Here is a 15,771-nt window from a genome sequence, read left to right as displayed (position 1 = left end):
AAACTGAGTGTGTGCAGAGGACTCTGCTCAGGACCTTCCGGGCTCGAAATGCATTCCGAGAATTGTTATCTGTGAAGCAGCCATGCTAAAAGATGTTTGGAAACTTTGAGTTTAAAAAAAGGAAAATGGATTTGGTTTTTCATTTGACTGTGGTCATTAAGTTGGTATTTAACCCCATGACACCAGTGTGTTTATCTGACAGTGGAACCCTTTTCACTAACATCCAGCACAAACTTAAGGGATCTCCGTGTGGGAAATAGTCCACGTCCCAGAGTACCTTCCCTCTATGATGATGATGAAGAAGAGGAAGAAGATGATGATGATGGTGAAGAGGAAGATGATGATGATGATGATGATGATGATGATGATGATGATGGACTGCAAACTAAGATATAATAGATCCTTTCCTTCTCAAGCTGCTCTTGGACAATGTTTTGTCAAGGAGTGGAGAAGCTAACTAGAACACCCTCAACTCTTCCTTACCACGGCCCATGCCTGCTCATCTAAGTCTATACTTTCCTCCTACACCCATGCGCACTCCAGAAAGTAGAGATCTTTCTGCCAGCTCACGACTACACTTCCTTACTCCCTAGGTCAAAATCTGGCACATAGTAGGTACTCAATAAACATTTGTTGAAGACATGAATCAGCTGTTCCAGGACTCCCTCAACCTTCTCCTCACTGGAATTATTTGTGTAAGAAATACTTGATGAGTGTAAAAAAAAAAAAAAATTGAAACTTAATGAATCTTCTTTTGAGGTCCAGGGTAGAATTCTATTTAGAACTTACTAGGAACACAGTGGAAAGATGTGGTGAGATAGTCAGAAAGACAAAAACAAGGAAAACAACAGTGCCCTTGTGCATCCGCAGTGCTGGCCGGCTCTTCAATTTGTTTCCATCTTAGTTTATGTTTAAACCAATGCCTCCAAAATTACAGTCTCTGACTGGCTGCCAAATAAATTTCTGACTTTAAAACCACTTTATTTCAAGCCTGATAAATGGCTTTTGTCACGAGGCAAAGTAATTAAGGAAGCAGTGTTCAGAGTCACCAGGCTGGGCTGACATTGCTTCCTTCGAGGTGTTTGTTACCTGCCTGACAGACTTGGCCGAGCTCACAGAAAGCCCAGGGCTGAGTTATGAACACTTCCCCCGGCAGGAACTTTGTCAGGAAGATGCATCACTTCCCTTTACCAAATGGCCTTTGTGTCCCCAGACCATGGCAAGAGGCTGGCACATGCAGGCAAGCCTCTCTTGCCCCTGGGAGGACTTAGCTACTAAGGGTGGGTATTCCCAAAGCTGAGGCCTTCACTGGTCTGCGACTCCTTCCTATACTTTAGCCATACTCTCCCAGGTGACATTTTATTGACAGTTTAACATACATCTCAAAGCAGGTTCTTCTGGGCACTAGAATTACCATCTTGAAGCCGCAAGGAAAAGGAACACAGTGTACTCTGCAAAGTAGAGCCTCTATCAGCACATCTCAAGAAACAGATTTTTTTCCACAGGCTTAACTGAAGAAATTGACTGTGATGTTTTACAAATAAGGAAGCAGAGTCTCAAAGAGATAATGTGAATTTTTTTTAATGGTCACATATCAAGAGTAATATCACTATGTATGTTCAGCCATGCGTCCATGATGAGTAAGGACACATTCTGGAAAATTGTGCTGTTAGATGATGTGGTCCTTGGAGAACATTAAGGAGAATAATTGCACACATTCAGATGGTGGGGGACAATCACTTGACATGATACTTTGATTAAATCAAGGGTTATATGAAATGCAAGATGTGCTATACACTGCCAGTGTATATAATAAAATGTGCTGCATATAGTTTCACAGTAAACTTTGGGGGGATGGATGTGGGGTGAAGTCGTATGACTTTTTCCTATGGACATAATATCATACCACCACCATCTTGGAGGAGAAACTACCTTGACCTGGTAGCCATGACAACCAAATAAACAGGACAGTGCAATGATAAATAGGTCCATGATGATAGTAAAGAAGCTATAGACACTTCCTATAAAGGAAGGTAGAAGGTCACAGAGCCCTTGCCTGGGGTTCTAGGCATTATTCCCACCTACCCATCCTGCCCCAATTACAAGGAAGCCTACAAGATGCTAGAGGGTATAGGGTGAAAGGTTAACTAAAAGTGGAGCCTGATGATTCAGCTTCTGTAGCTATCATCCATGTTGTGTGGGACTTGGCTGCATGCAGCTATCCACAGGTCACCCACATTCTTGTAGGTAACCATCAGCCATGCTAATAAACTCACTGACGTATCAACTTGGATTTAAGTAGAAGAATCCTTACTTTGGTCTATGGTTATTGTCCCATCTGCAGTGAAAAACCCTTTGTTCACATCTCTACAGAAAAGCTAAGGCAACTGATATGCACAGGGTAAGATTTCTAGAATACACGGCTATTCTCTTTGAAATTTTAAGGACTCCAAGATGGCTGCATTCCGGCTTATGACTACTCAAGTTTTCAAATTTCTCCACTTCCTGACACCTGATATTTTTATTTATTTGTAGTTTTATTTATTTGATAATGGGCATTCTAATGAATGGGAGTTGTCTAAACATACTTTTAAATTTCTATTTCCTCGATAATTAATGATATTGAATTTTTTTTCATGTGGATAGTGGTGAGCATGTCCTTTTGAAAAAACTAATGAGTGTATTTTATACAACAAGCCCCAGGACTTATTCTTTCTTTCAATTCATGATGCTCCTTAATGACCAAGGTGAAATTATGCCAACCCATGTGGGCATTCTCAAGGTTCCAATCCTGGCTGAAATATATAGTCCTTCCATTTCAGAATAGCTACTAAATTTGTATATGCCATGCTAGCTATTTATTAATTGTGTACATTAGACTCCATTCAAAAAACTGATATCTATGAAAAAGCCTAATCACATGAAATACACACATAGAGAGAGGTAACATTTACCAGAAGATGCTTTTCTCCATACTCCTTTAAACATACAGTGCAATGCACAGATGTACATTGCTCAACAGAGCTGTTAGCTTTTTATAGACAATGTCTCTCCTCTACAGCAGTGGAAGCTCTCTGCAATTTTTATTTCATGCCTTGCTAACAGTCAGAGATATGTCACTGGGACTTCCTCGGGAGGCCTGGGTCAGCTGGACCAAACACAGCAGGCGTCTTGGAGAATGATGATGCTGGACAGCTTTCCAGGCTTGATCTTAATTAAAGGCCTCAGTTTTGCAACATCAGAAGTTGTCCCAAGTGTGTATTTATCTTTCCTGCTGTAACTCTCTTGAGAACACTTTTCTAGGGAAACTGAATAGGCATTTGTGAGTTTGGAAATGTAAAGTGTCTTACAGCAATAAACTCAGCCCTGTATTCACAAAGCACGGGGACAAGGGCTGCAAAATCCTGTCTTTTAGGCATTACAGGGCCATAGCAATCATCAGCTCACAGCAGCTGCACTTGTTGGCACTGAGCCTACAGGAGACTATCCCAGCCAATGGTCAGCTGTGGATACAGTGCAGGAGTAGAGATGGGGATGTGGGACGTGGAGCTGTACCACTTACTGCTGCTATATTGGCAAATAATATTTTGGGAGTAGTATTCAATTGTGTGCCCACTGGTGAGTATGCCAGGCTCCACTGCAGAATTCCAAACCTACAGTCAGACAGCCCTCTGCTGTGGGATGGTCTGTATGTCAAATCCGTTGCTCTGATTGGTCAATAAATAAAACACTGATTGGCCAGTGGCCAGGCAGGAAGTATAGGCAGGACTAACAGAGAAGAAAATTGAGAGAACAGGAAGCTGGGTGAGAGAGACACTGCCAGCCACCACAATGAGAAACAGCATGTGAAGACTCCGGTAAGCCACGAGCCGCATGGCAAGGTATAGATTTATAGAAATGGATTAATTTAAGCTGTAAGAACAGTTAGCAAAAAGCCTGCCATGGCCATACAGTTTGTAACCAATATAAGTCTCTGTGTTTACTTGGTTGGGTCTGAGTGGCTGTGGGACTGGCAGATGAGAGAGATTTGTCCTGTGGACCAGGCAGGAAAACTCTAGCTACAGCCCTCATTAAACTCAGTGGAACAAAAATAAAGTCTTGAAGGTGGGAAACATATTTGTAAGGAAGAAGGTGGGCTGCCAGGGGTGGGGGACAAACTACAGAGGTTGGGGAAGAGAATAAGCAGAGTGAGCAGAGTGTATTATATACATGTATGGCATTCTCAAAGAAAAGATTTATTGTTGAAACAAATTAAAGATTATGGTGATATTTTATTTGTGTTGAAATGTGATTTTATTTGTATGTTAATAAATAAAGTTGCCTGGGGTTCAGAGCTAATAGCAAGCCATAGCACAAGTCTGGCAGTGGTAGCACACGCCCTTAATCCCGATCACATGATAGGCAGATCTCTGTGTGTTCAAGGACACCACCAGCATGGAGACACACGCCTTTAATCTCAATACCAACCATAGAAGACCTGGAGGTCTGTATAGACAGGCAGTGACAAGGAGGTCATGTGGTTGAGTTTACAACCAATGAGAAGGCAGAACAGAAAGTCAATAAAAAGACAGATACACAGGAAGTAGGGCTCTTTCTGAGGGAAAGGATGGCAGTGGAAGCAAAGGTAAGAAGGCAGTTTTAGTCTCAGCTCTTAGCTACTGCTCTGACCTCTTGGGTTTTTAACTCTGCATTTGGCTCTGTGTTTCTTATTTAATAAGACCATTACATCTACAAAAGAAATCTCAAACAAATAACTCAATTCTATACTTTGGTGTCTTAGAATGAAACAAGAACAAGACAAATCCATAATCACAGGTAGAAAGGAATCATAAATATCAGGACAGAAGTCAACAAAATAGAAACAAAAATAGCAATAATAAAAATCAAATAAGCAAAGAGCTAGTTCTTTGGAAAGTTAAACAAGACTGATGAACTCTTAACCAAACTAACCAAAAAGAGAGGAAGAGAGAGAGGGGAAGAAAAAAGAAAGAATAATGAGAAGATATAAATTTTAAAAATTAAAGGTTAAAAGTGAGATATTATAGTAAACATCAATGAAAATCTATGAAAGTTAAAGAATCATCACGACATACTTTGAAAACCTATAAATTAGAAAATGTAGAAGAAATGAATAAATTTCTAGATACATATGACTTGCCAAAATTAAACTAAGTAATAAAAATAAGTTAAATAAATATACAAATGATAAGCAATGAGATTGAAGCAGCCATCATCAATCTTGGATTTTAGAGATGCCCTGGACCAGACGGATTCATCACTGCTCAATCATAATGGCACCTTACAGAACTAACAGCAATACTTCTTGAGCTCATCCATGAAATAAAGGTGGAAGAAATGCTATCAAACTCACAAAGGCCATATAAGCCTGATATAAACCAGATAAAATAAAAACAAAGAAAACTGTAGGCCAAAATCCCTAACAGACATCCATGAAAACCTTCTTAATAAGATCCTTACACAAGCTGTTTTCCACTATACATCAAAATTTTCATCCATCATGACCAAGTGGTTTTTATTCCATGGATGCAAGGATAGTTCAACATATCCAAATCCATAAATGTGCTAAGTCAAATTAATAGATTCAAATACATAAATCACATGGTCATCTCAATAGATGCAAAAAAGAGAAATTCAAAATTCCTTCATGATGAAAACCTTGAAGAAAACCAGGGATAGATTTTTACTTTTTTAATTTTTGAGGTTAAGATTATATTTTCCCTTCCCTTTCCTCCCTCCAAGTCCTCCCATATACCCCTCCATCCTCTCCTCCAAATTCATGGCTTCTGTTTCATTGACTGATACTGCATGTATATATAATATGTATTTCTAAATGTAACTTCTGAGTCCATATAATGTTACCTGTATGTATGTTTTCAAGGCTGACCATTTAGTATTGGATAACCAAATGGTATGCTCTCCGTTGAGGAAGACTATTCCTCCCAATCCGCACGTTCCTGTTGCCTGTAGTTCTTTGTGTAGAGTTGAAGCCTCATGGGCTTCCCCCATCCACTTGGACATGTCCATTAGTTTCATCTTTGTTCAGCTCACATTTTGGCAGTCATGTTGATGAGACTTCATGGGTGCAGCTTCTAATGTTACTAGGAGATGCAATCTCACAGCAAACTTCCGAATCCTCTGGCTCTTATAATCTTTCTGCTCCGTTATCCTCAGTGTACCCTGAGATTCATGTGTGGGTGTGTTTTGTAGATGCATCCTTTGGAACTAGGCTCCACAACTCTGCATTTTGACTGGTTGTGGCTTTCTGCAGTGGTCTCTGTCTGTTGCAAAGAAAAGTCCTTGATGAAGGATGAAGAATAATCTTATCTGTGTGCATAAGGACAAATGTTTAGATTGTTGTTAGGGATTATCCTGGTTTAGTAAATGAGTGGATGTAGATTCTTCTTCAGTAACCACGACTTCACTATTATTGAGTAATTAGCTAGGTTCCTGGTACTAAGTGTGGTTTCCCTCTTGTTGAATGGGTCTTAATTCCAAGGTATGTGTGACACTTCTGCACCCTTAGGGTTATCATGCTATGTTGGTCATTGGTGGGGTTCATAGCTGGGTAGGACTGTTAGTTGCCTCCCTCCAACAGTTGGAAGCTTGCATGGTGCCTTCTGGTAGCATGAAAGCTAGTCTTCAGAGAGGAGACATTCAGGTCAGCTACAGCTCAGGTTCTCTGGGCCCTGTTTATGATGGACATGGTGTCTTCAATGATAAGGACTTAACTTCCACCTCTAGGGACAAACAAGGGCACCAGCATTAGGCTGTATGCTTTAGGAATCTCTTGGACATCCCTGGCCAACAACCAAAGAAGGCTTCTCATGTCTGGTGTTGGAGTTTTTGTTAGGCATTCTTAGGCTCCTGGAGAGAGCATTGTCAGCCCAGATGAGAAAAGTTCATTAAAGACTCAGGCCAGGGGAGTAGGCAGGCTAACTTCACGTCTCCACCTCTCTCTCCTCCAAATCCATTCCCCCAGTCCAATCCCCAGCTCTGTAGAAGACCACCTGCTGCAGCCTTCCCATCCTCCTACCCCCGCCTCGTGGGTCACACAGATCTTCCCCTCCAAACTTCCTTCTTTCCATTTTTCCCATTATCCCAGACCCCAACCCCAGCTAGTCCCTGGGAACCCACAAGGACCCTGGCCAGGGATACAAGTAGATCTAACTGGAAATCTTCACCTCTTTCTCTGTCCTCCAAATCCAATCCCTGAGTCTCATCCTCATCTCTCTAACAGATCAGCTGCTGAGGTCTCTCCTCCTCTCTGCCCCCACCTCCTGTGGATTACTCAGATCTTCTCCTCCAATCTTCCTTCCAACACACCCTGTTATCCCAGGCCCCAACTCCAGCAGGCACACCCTGGGAACCCACCAGCCAAGCCTGGTAGAGAAGCAAATACACCAGTGAATCAGGTAGGTAAGCTCCAGATCTTCACTTCTTCCTTCCATATCCAATCCCCAGTCTCATCCTCAGCTCTGCAGTAGATTACCTGTTTTGGCCTCTCCTCACTCTCTGCCTCCATTCCCAGGGGGCAGTTCCTGGTAAAACACCCTGATTTCCCTTCTCTTGTGGACACTTTTATATCCCCTAGTCATCACCACTACTAAGTGTCAGCTCCCAATACCTAGAAACATATTTTACCCAGAACCCACAGTGGCCAAACCTGGCAGGATCTCAGAATTCCCTATAAGGCAACCCTCAGCCACCACATCCTCCTAAGAAGCAGAGAGGGGGAAAGAACCCAAGGGGAAAATCACCTACTCAACAAAGACCAGATATTAGCATCTAGAATTACAATCTTGTAATTTTAAGCATGCAGATAACACAAACACATACAGAGATAGGTGTACTTAAAGATATAAAAAAATTCATAAAGTGTATTGTTCATAATTACAAAAAAATTGGAAGAAATTTGGAGGTCCATCAATGATAGCACAGAAAATAAGAGCATAGTCCTAAGATAAACACTGAAAAGCAAAGAGAATAAAAGCTTTCTGGCTCTACATCAAGACATGGGAATTATTCAGCCAGATAGCAGAGGGATGGAGGAGATGAAAGAGTATACTATGACATTAAAAACACACAGAACTAGTCCAGAGTGACAGACGCCACAGCAGAAACCATCTTAAGGAGATAATGACGGAAGGGAGCAGGATGGAAGACTCTAGATTGCTGATAATTGTTCTAGCTCTTGAGCCAAATGGCCTTTCCTTGACTGTGCTCACTCTGCAAAAATTTATCCGTTTACAATTTCAAATTTACCAAAGGGGGGGAAAGCATAAAAAGAAGGAACTGAGTAGATAAAGTATGCGCTATGAAAGCTTGGGACCTGAGCTTGAGTCATCAACATCTGCATAAAAACCCACAGGGCGTGGCACATCTGTACTCACAGCCCTGGGGAAGCAGAGATGGGTGGAGCCTTGGGACTTGCAGGCCGGCCAGTCTAGCTCAGTCTCTTGAGTTCCAGGTTCAATGAGAGACCCTGGCTTAAAAAATTAGAAAGAAGGCCAGTGGAATGCCTCAGTGGGTAAAGGCACTTCCCAACAAGCTGTCAACCCCCAAATGCCATGGAAAATGCACCCACGCGCACACACACACACACCATGTGTGTGCATGCACTCATACACATCACTAAATGCATCTTTTTTTTTTTTTTGGTTTTTCGAGACAGGGTTTCTCTGTAGTTTTGCGCCTTTCCTGGAACTCACTTGGTAGCCCAGGCTGGCCTCGAACTCACAGAGATCCGCCTGGCTCTGCCTCCCGAGTGCTGGGATTAAAGGCATGCGCCACCACCGCCCGGCTGCATTTTTTTTAAAGATGGAGAGCAATTGAAAAAGACACCAGATGTCAACCTCTGGCCTCCAGGTATGCAGACATGCCTATCTACATGCACACGTGCAGTAACACGTGAACAAAAAACAGTGGAAAAGGAAAGAAATTCAGGTTAAGATGAGTCATACTGAATTGCTGTGGGCCTCTGTGCCAATGACTAGTAGCCACACAAAAAGAGGAAAATGTGGACTGAGATACAGGCAAAAGAACATTGTGTGAAAATGGACAAACAACAAATGACACATGATGACAGGGACAGAGACTGTGACAGACACCAGAATCTAGAAAAAGGAAGGAAGTAAAATTTCCCCTAAGACTTTTGAGAGACTGTGGTCTTGCTAATACTGGGCCTGCAGAATTCTAGCCCTTAGAATCATGATAGCATACATGTATGTATTGCTTATGTACGAAATAAAGCTTGTTTTAATATACTCAACTGATAATCGTTTATTTTTAAGTATCTTTTATTTATTCTTTATTATTAATGTAGATAATGTATCTTGGTCATATTTACCCAACTTTGACTTCCCTTCCAATTTCCCTCAGACATCCCCAGACACAGCCCCTCCCATCCTCATGTCCTTTTTGTTAATGATTTATGATAGAAGATTATAGAAGTCAGGAGGCCAAGAAGAAAATTCATTTATAAAAACAAACATCTATCACTGTGAAAAGGTCAGTGAACGGATGGAGGGATGGATGGCTAAAGGTAGATGATAGATAGATAGATAGATAGATAGATAGATAGATAGATAGATAGATAGATGCATACATATATATATATATATATATATATATATACATGTACATGCATACATACACATAGACAGACAGCCTAGAATTTGGAGGAAAGCCAATTCTTCAATCTCTACCACCTGGTTGTCTTTTGATATAAAGGTAATTTACTGATCTTATGATATTGTTAAGCCCTAATTCATGACCCAAATATGAACAAATTTATTCTTTTGGAGAGTGTACACACACACATACACACATACACACACACACACACACACACACACACACACACACACACACACACACACAAATAAACAAGTTTCTTAAAAAAGACTAAATAAACTGTGCATTTTTAAGCTTGGTCTGGTACACCTGTAAACTAAAGATGGAAGTGTTTTGCTTATAAAATAACCAATCTACCATTAAGAGACAGGTATTTTCACATATTAAAAGTTATAGCTGTGTCATTTACTCAACAAAGAAAATGCATGCAAAGATACCATCTCGGGCAAGCCAAAGAAAACCAAGTTTTAACAGTACACGACAGCAACAGTGTAATAATCTAGACTGTTGCATGAGTGTTCATCAGCTGCAGACCAAAAAGAAAAAATGGTTCACTCACAGGAGCAGAACTCCAAAACTACCCACTCCTGAAAATGGCCGCAATGCTGGGAGAATGGATCTGCCGATTCCCGTACCACTGACAGAAGCAAAGGGGAGAGTGGAGAGGCCAGGGGACCAGGAACCATATCCCTTGATTCATCACCTTCTCTGCAGTTAAGCTTTTCTAAGAATGGCAACAGCCTCAACATTCTCAACCACCAACGGCCATCAAAGCTCACACTGCCCGAAGTCTGAGGTGAAACCACCAGGTCAGACAGTATTTGTTATAACAGCAAAACTCACAAAGAAAGGTTACTTTAAAATGGGCGGCAACAAGGTTGGTACCTTGCTGTCTTCTATAAAATAGAAAGAGTGTTGCTTTTTAGATCAATGAACCCAGATGCTAGTTCAGGCTGGCATGACCCCCACAGGCCTGGGCTGGCTTCATCCTTAGCTCGTCACTGCTGGGAGGTGGTGGAGCTTGAAGAAATGAGGTCTGACGGGAGGTCTTAGGTCAGTGGGGACATACCCTTGGAAGGGATTATGGGGCTCCTCCAGTCTCTGCCCCAGTTCCCCTTGGCTTCCCAGCCACCACAAGGTGAGCAGGTCTCCTCCGCCATGCGCTCCTGACGTGACGTTCTGTGCTGTTGCAGGTCACAGCAGCACGAACATGTGGCCATGAACCGAACCTTGGAAAACAGCAGCCTAGATAACCTTCTTTCCTCTGTTAAGTTTGTGACTCCGGTGTTTTGTCACGTGATAGAGCTCTGGCTAGCACACCAGGAAAGGGTCATTTTCAAAAGAAAAGATGCAATAATGCAGGCAGAACCTCCCTTACCTGGAAGCTGTAACAACCTGCCCGAGGCTTGGGTCATGCTTGCTATTAATTTTTTAAAATGTATGTTTCCAGAACATCCTCAGGATAAATAAAAATACATGGAGGAAGCCAACCCAGTCACAGGGGTCCTTTTTCATGGACTGACATCATGGGAGCATTCATTTATGTGATTTGATTGTGCTAATCTCAAAGTCTTTTGCATATTAATTCAGTACCTCAGCTGTGCAGCGGTGCTGATTGTTGTAATTACATATGGTGTTAAGCAAACTTGCATTTGAATCAGTAGCCAAGACTGTTCTGGTCTACTCTGTCCACTGTGATCTTTCCTGGGCCAACACCATCCCAGCTCATCCCTGGCCCTGTTGCCTCTGGGCCCTGTAACACTTAGAATCTTAAAAGGTCTTATAATAAGAAACCCAGAGTCAAATATTAGGGTAAATTCTGAAAGATCAGAGAGGCAGAGAGCAAGCCACTAGTTCTTACTCCTACAAAATCCTCTATCAAAAGAGAGTGAGTTCTTGTCTCCTCACGCCTTATATAACTTTCTGTGCCCTGCCATATTACTTCCTAGGATTAAAGGTGTGTGTCACCACTGCCTGGCTCTGTTTCCAGTATGGCCTTGAACTCACAGAGATCCAGACGGATCTCTGCCTCCCGAGTGATAGGATTAAGGGTGTGTGCCACCACTTTCCGTCTAATCTAGTGGCTGACTCTGTCCTCTGATCCCTAGACAAGTTATTAGGGTACACAGTATATTGGGGTACACAACAGGGCCCCCACCCCCATCCCAGTGAACTTCTGCCACTGAGGCACAGAACACACCAACCAGAAGGAGTGAGTGATCTGCCTACTATATACAGAACTATATATACTATATACAGAACTATACTCTCCCATTTTGCCCACCATGACCCTTCCCCAGGCCAACACCATCCCAACTTGTCTGCTAGGCCCCCACCGCCAATCCCAGCAGACCACACCCGCCCTCACCAATCGACAAGAAGCCCTTTCCTAGAACTCTAGCAAACTCCATTGGCCCAAGCACAGTCCATACTAGTTGGAAGAATAGCCCTAGCAGCTCTACCTGAGGCCAGGCTCATCCTAGATACCCCAGAAGAAGAGGCCAGGCCAGATCTAGAGACCCAATAAGACTTCAGCTTTACTGGAGGCCAGACCAGATCAAGGGACCCAAGGTCACCAAAATCCCAGGGAGACATCCTACTGGACCTGAAGACTCATCTGTCACTAGAACTCTTGGTCACTTAGACCAGAAGATCAGAGGAAACAGAAGCCAGGGAACAAAATACCCATCCAATAAATACAAGCCAATATTCACCCCCAATCCAAATGCCTAAATGCCAGTGTAAGAACACAATCAATAACACAAAGGGCAATATGGCATCACCAGATCCCAGCTATCCTACAATAGCAAGACCTGAACAATCCAACACAGCTGAAGCACAAGAAAATGGCCTTAAAAAATCACTTTATGAAGATGATAGAGGTCCTTCAAGAGGAAATGGAAAAAAATCCTTAAAGAAATGTAGGAAAAGACCCAAAAATAGTTGGAGGAAATCAATAAATCTCTTAAATAATGTCAAGAAAACCAAGAAAAACCAAACAAACAGTTGGCAGAAACAAATAAAACTCTTCAAGACCTGAAAATGGAAATAAAAGCAATTTAAAAAAAAAAACACAAACTAAGGGAAATCTGGAAATGGAGAATCTGGGTAAGTGAACAGGAACTACAAATGTAAGCATTACCAACAGAATATAAGAGATGGAAGAGAGAATTTCAGTTGTTGAAGATACAATAGAGGAAGTAGATTCATCAGCCAAGAAAATGTTAAATCTAAGAAATTCCTAACACAATAATCCAGGAAATCTGGGACACTATGAAAAGACCAAATCTAAGAATAATAGGAATAGAAGAAGAAGAATCCTTGCTCAAAAGCCCAGAAAACATATTCAACAAAATCATAGAAGAAAAATTTCCCAACCTAAAGGATGGTAGTTTCTCAGAAAATCGGGAATCAATCTACCTTAAGAGTCAAGGATACCACTCCTGGACACATACCCAATGGATGCTCAGTCATACTACAAGGACACTTGCTCAACTATATTCATAGCAGCTTTATTTGTAATAGCCAGAACCTGGAAATGACCTAGATGCCCCTCAACCGAAGAATGGATGAAGAAAATATGGCACACAATGGAGTATTACTCAGCTATTAAAAACAGTGGCATCAGGAAATTTGAAGACAAATGGATGGAACCAGAAAAAAATTCATCCTGAGTGAAGTAATCTAGATCCAGAAAGACAAACATGGTATGTCCTCGCTTATAAGTAGATATTAGCTGTAAAGTAAAGGATAATCATGCTATAATCCACAGACTCAGAGAGGCTAGGTAACAAGGAGGGCTCAAGAGGAGAACTCATGGATCTACCAGGGAAGGGGAAATAGAGGAGACCTCCTAGGTGGACTGGGGGCGGGTAGACAAGGGAACTTGAGGGATCCGGTTGGGGGGATGGGCCGAGGGGTAGAATGTTGAGAGAGATGACTGGGAAGGGGGACTTTATGAGTTCAGGTAGAAGTCTGATGCAAGGGAAACTCCCAGGAGTCTACAAGGACGGCCCCGGCTAAGACTCCAGGCAGCAATGAATACATAGCCTGAAATGGTCATCCCCTGTGATCAGATTGGTGACCTCCCGGGTTGTCACCAGAGAGCCTTCACCCAGTGACTGATGGAGGCATATTCAGAGACCCAAGGCCAAATACTGGGGGGAGGTCGGGGAAGTCCTGCTGTGGAGAGGGAGGATGGACCTTAGGAGCGGGAAATGGCGAAGGGTGTCAGGGACCTCGGAGGAAACCCCACAGAAATGGCTAGCCTGGCTCATGGGAACTCACGGAGTCAGAAACAACAACAACCAGGGAGCCTGCATGGGAATGGCCTAGGCCCTCTGCATATATGTGACAGTTGTGTAGCTTGGTCTGTTTGTGGGGTTCCTGGCAATGAGATCAGGGGCTGTCCCTGGTGCTTTGGCTGGCTCCTGGGAACCTATTCCTCATGCTGGGTTGCTCTGCCCAGCCTGAAGACAGGGGGAGGTGCTTGGTCTTAAGACAGCTTGATATGCCATGCTTTGCTGGTACCCATGGGAGGCCTGTCCCTTTCTGAGTGGATTGGGGGGGGAGGCAGAGGGGAGCAGGGCGTGGGAGGAGAGGAGGGAGGAGAGACTGTGGTTGGGATGTAAAATAAGTACATTAATTAATAAAAACAGTAATATATTTTTAAAGAAATAAAAGTTACTATTTTATAGTCAAAAACAAACAAACAACAACAACAAAACATTCTGGTTTCCATCACTGCACTGACATCAGGCTTCTGTAAAACACTCCCTTTGAGTTAACCGTGTCCTGGGTCCTGCACTCACAAAAGCGTTGTTAGTCTGATCCGCAGTAGCAACGTATCCAATGGTGGAACCTTTTGGTAAAGGGCAGGAAGGAATGCTGGACCCTCGGTGAATGTGTTCCTGAGAGAGTGGGCTGCCCCACTTCACTCTCGACTTCCTGTCTCACTGTGTGACCTCCCTGAGACGTGTTGCTTCCTTGGCTGTGTATCTGCCATGAGGCCTCCACCAGGATGGAGCAGAACCAGCCCCACACTCTGTGACACCCAGAACTGTGAGACAAACATCTGTTTTCATAGATTGCTTAGCCTCAGGTATTTTGTTTCAGCAGTGGGTAATAAACTAATGCAATACTTAAAGCACAATTTACATACATCCTTCCAGGATGACAGTCTAGTGAAAAGAACCTTAAATCCATCTCCCTACTCTTCAGTGGGTAGCTGCACGGGCACCCCTCACTTTACTCAGGACTTTCCCTAAAAGTGAGACATGTCCTGATTGTCCAGTCAATGATCATACCCCTGCTCATAATTCTTTGTCCTCACTCTGGTTTCCCTTTGTTGCTGTGATAAAGTGCCCTGACCAAGGCGATTTAAGGGAGGAAAGGTTTATTTTAGCTCACACTTCCAGGTTATAGCAGGTGTGGTGGTGCGTGCCTTTAACCCCAGCACTCAGAAGGCAGAGGCGGGCGATCTCAGTGAGTTCCCGGGCAGCCAAGGACTACATAGCAAGACTCTTTCTGCAAAACAAAACCAGGTCACGGTTCATCATCTTGCAGAAGCCAAGGCAGCTGATGCCTGAAGCAGCTAGTCATAGCCACAGGAAAATGCAGACAGAAAATGCATTAATGCACTAATGCATGCAGGCCCGAGAATGGGTGGATGTCTCCTTTTCATTCAGTCTAGAGTCCAACCCATGAAAAGATGTCATTCACATTCAGTGTGGGTCTTCCCTCCTGAATTAATACACTTAAGAACCTCCCCCAGGCATGCCCACAGGCTAACTTAATCGAGACAATTGCTTACTGAGAGTCTAGATTGTGTCAAATTGAGGATTAAAGCTATCCAACTAGAGAGAGGGCTCCATGGTTAAGAGTCTTTCATGCTCTTCCGGAGGACCCAAGTTCTGTTCCCTGCACCCACGCTGAGCAGCCCACAATTGCTCCAAGGAATCTTACATGCTTTTCTGGCCTCTGGAGGCATGTAAACACAAGCATAAAAATAAAATAAAATCATTTCTAAAATACGTTTTAAAAATACTATCATACTCAGTCATTTTCTGAGTCTTGCCATAGGACATGTACATTACATATTCCTGTGGCTTCTGCTGT

This window comes from Peromyscus californicus, unplaced genomic scaffold (assembly GCF_007827085.1).
Source record: "Peromyscus californicus insignis strain IS unplaced genomic scaffold, ASM782708v3 Scaffold_9__1_contigs__length_137607984, whole genome shotgun sequence".
NCBI classification, from domain to species: Eukaryota; Metazoa; Chordata; class Mammalia; order Rodentia; family Cricetidae; genus Peromyscus; species Peromyscus californicus.
The sequence above is the reverse complement of the archived record's forward strand: the minus strand, read 5'-3'. Positions refer to the sequence as shown.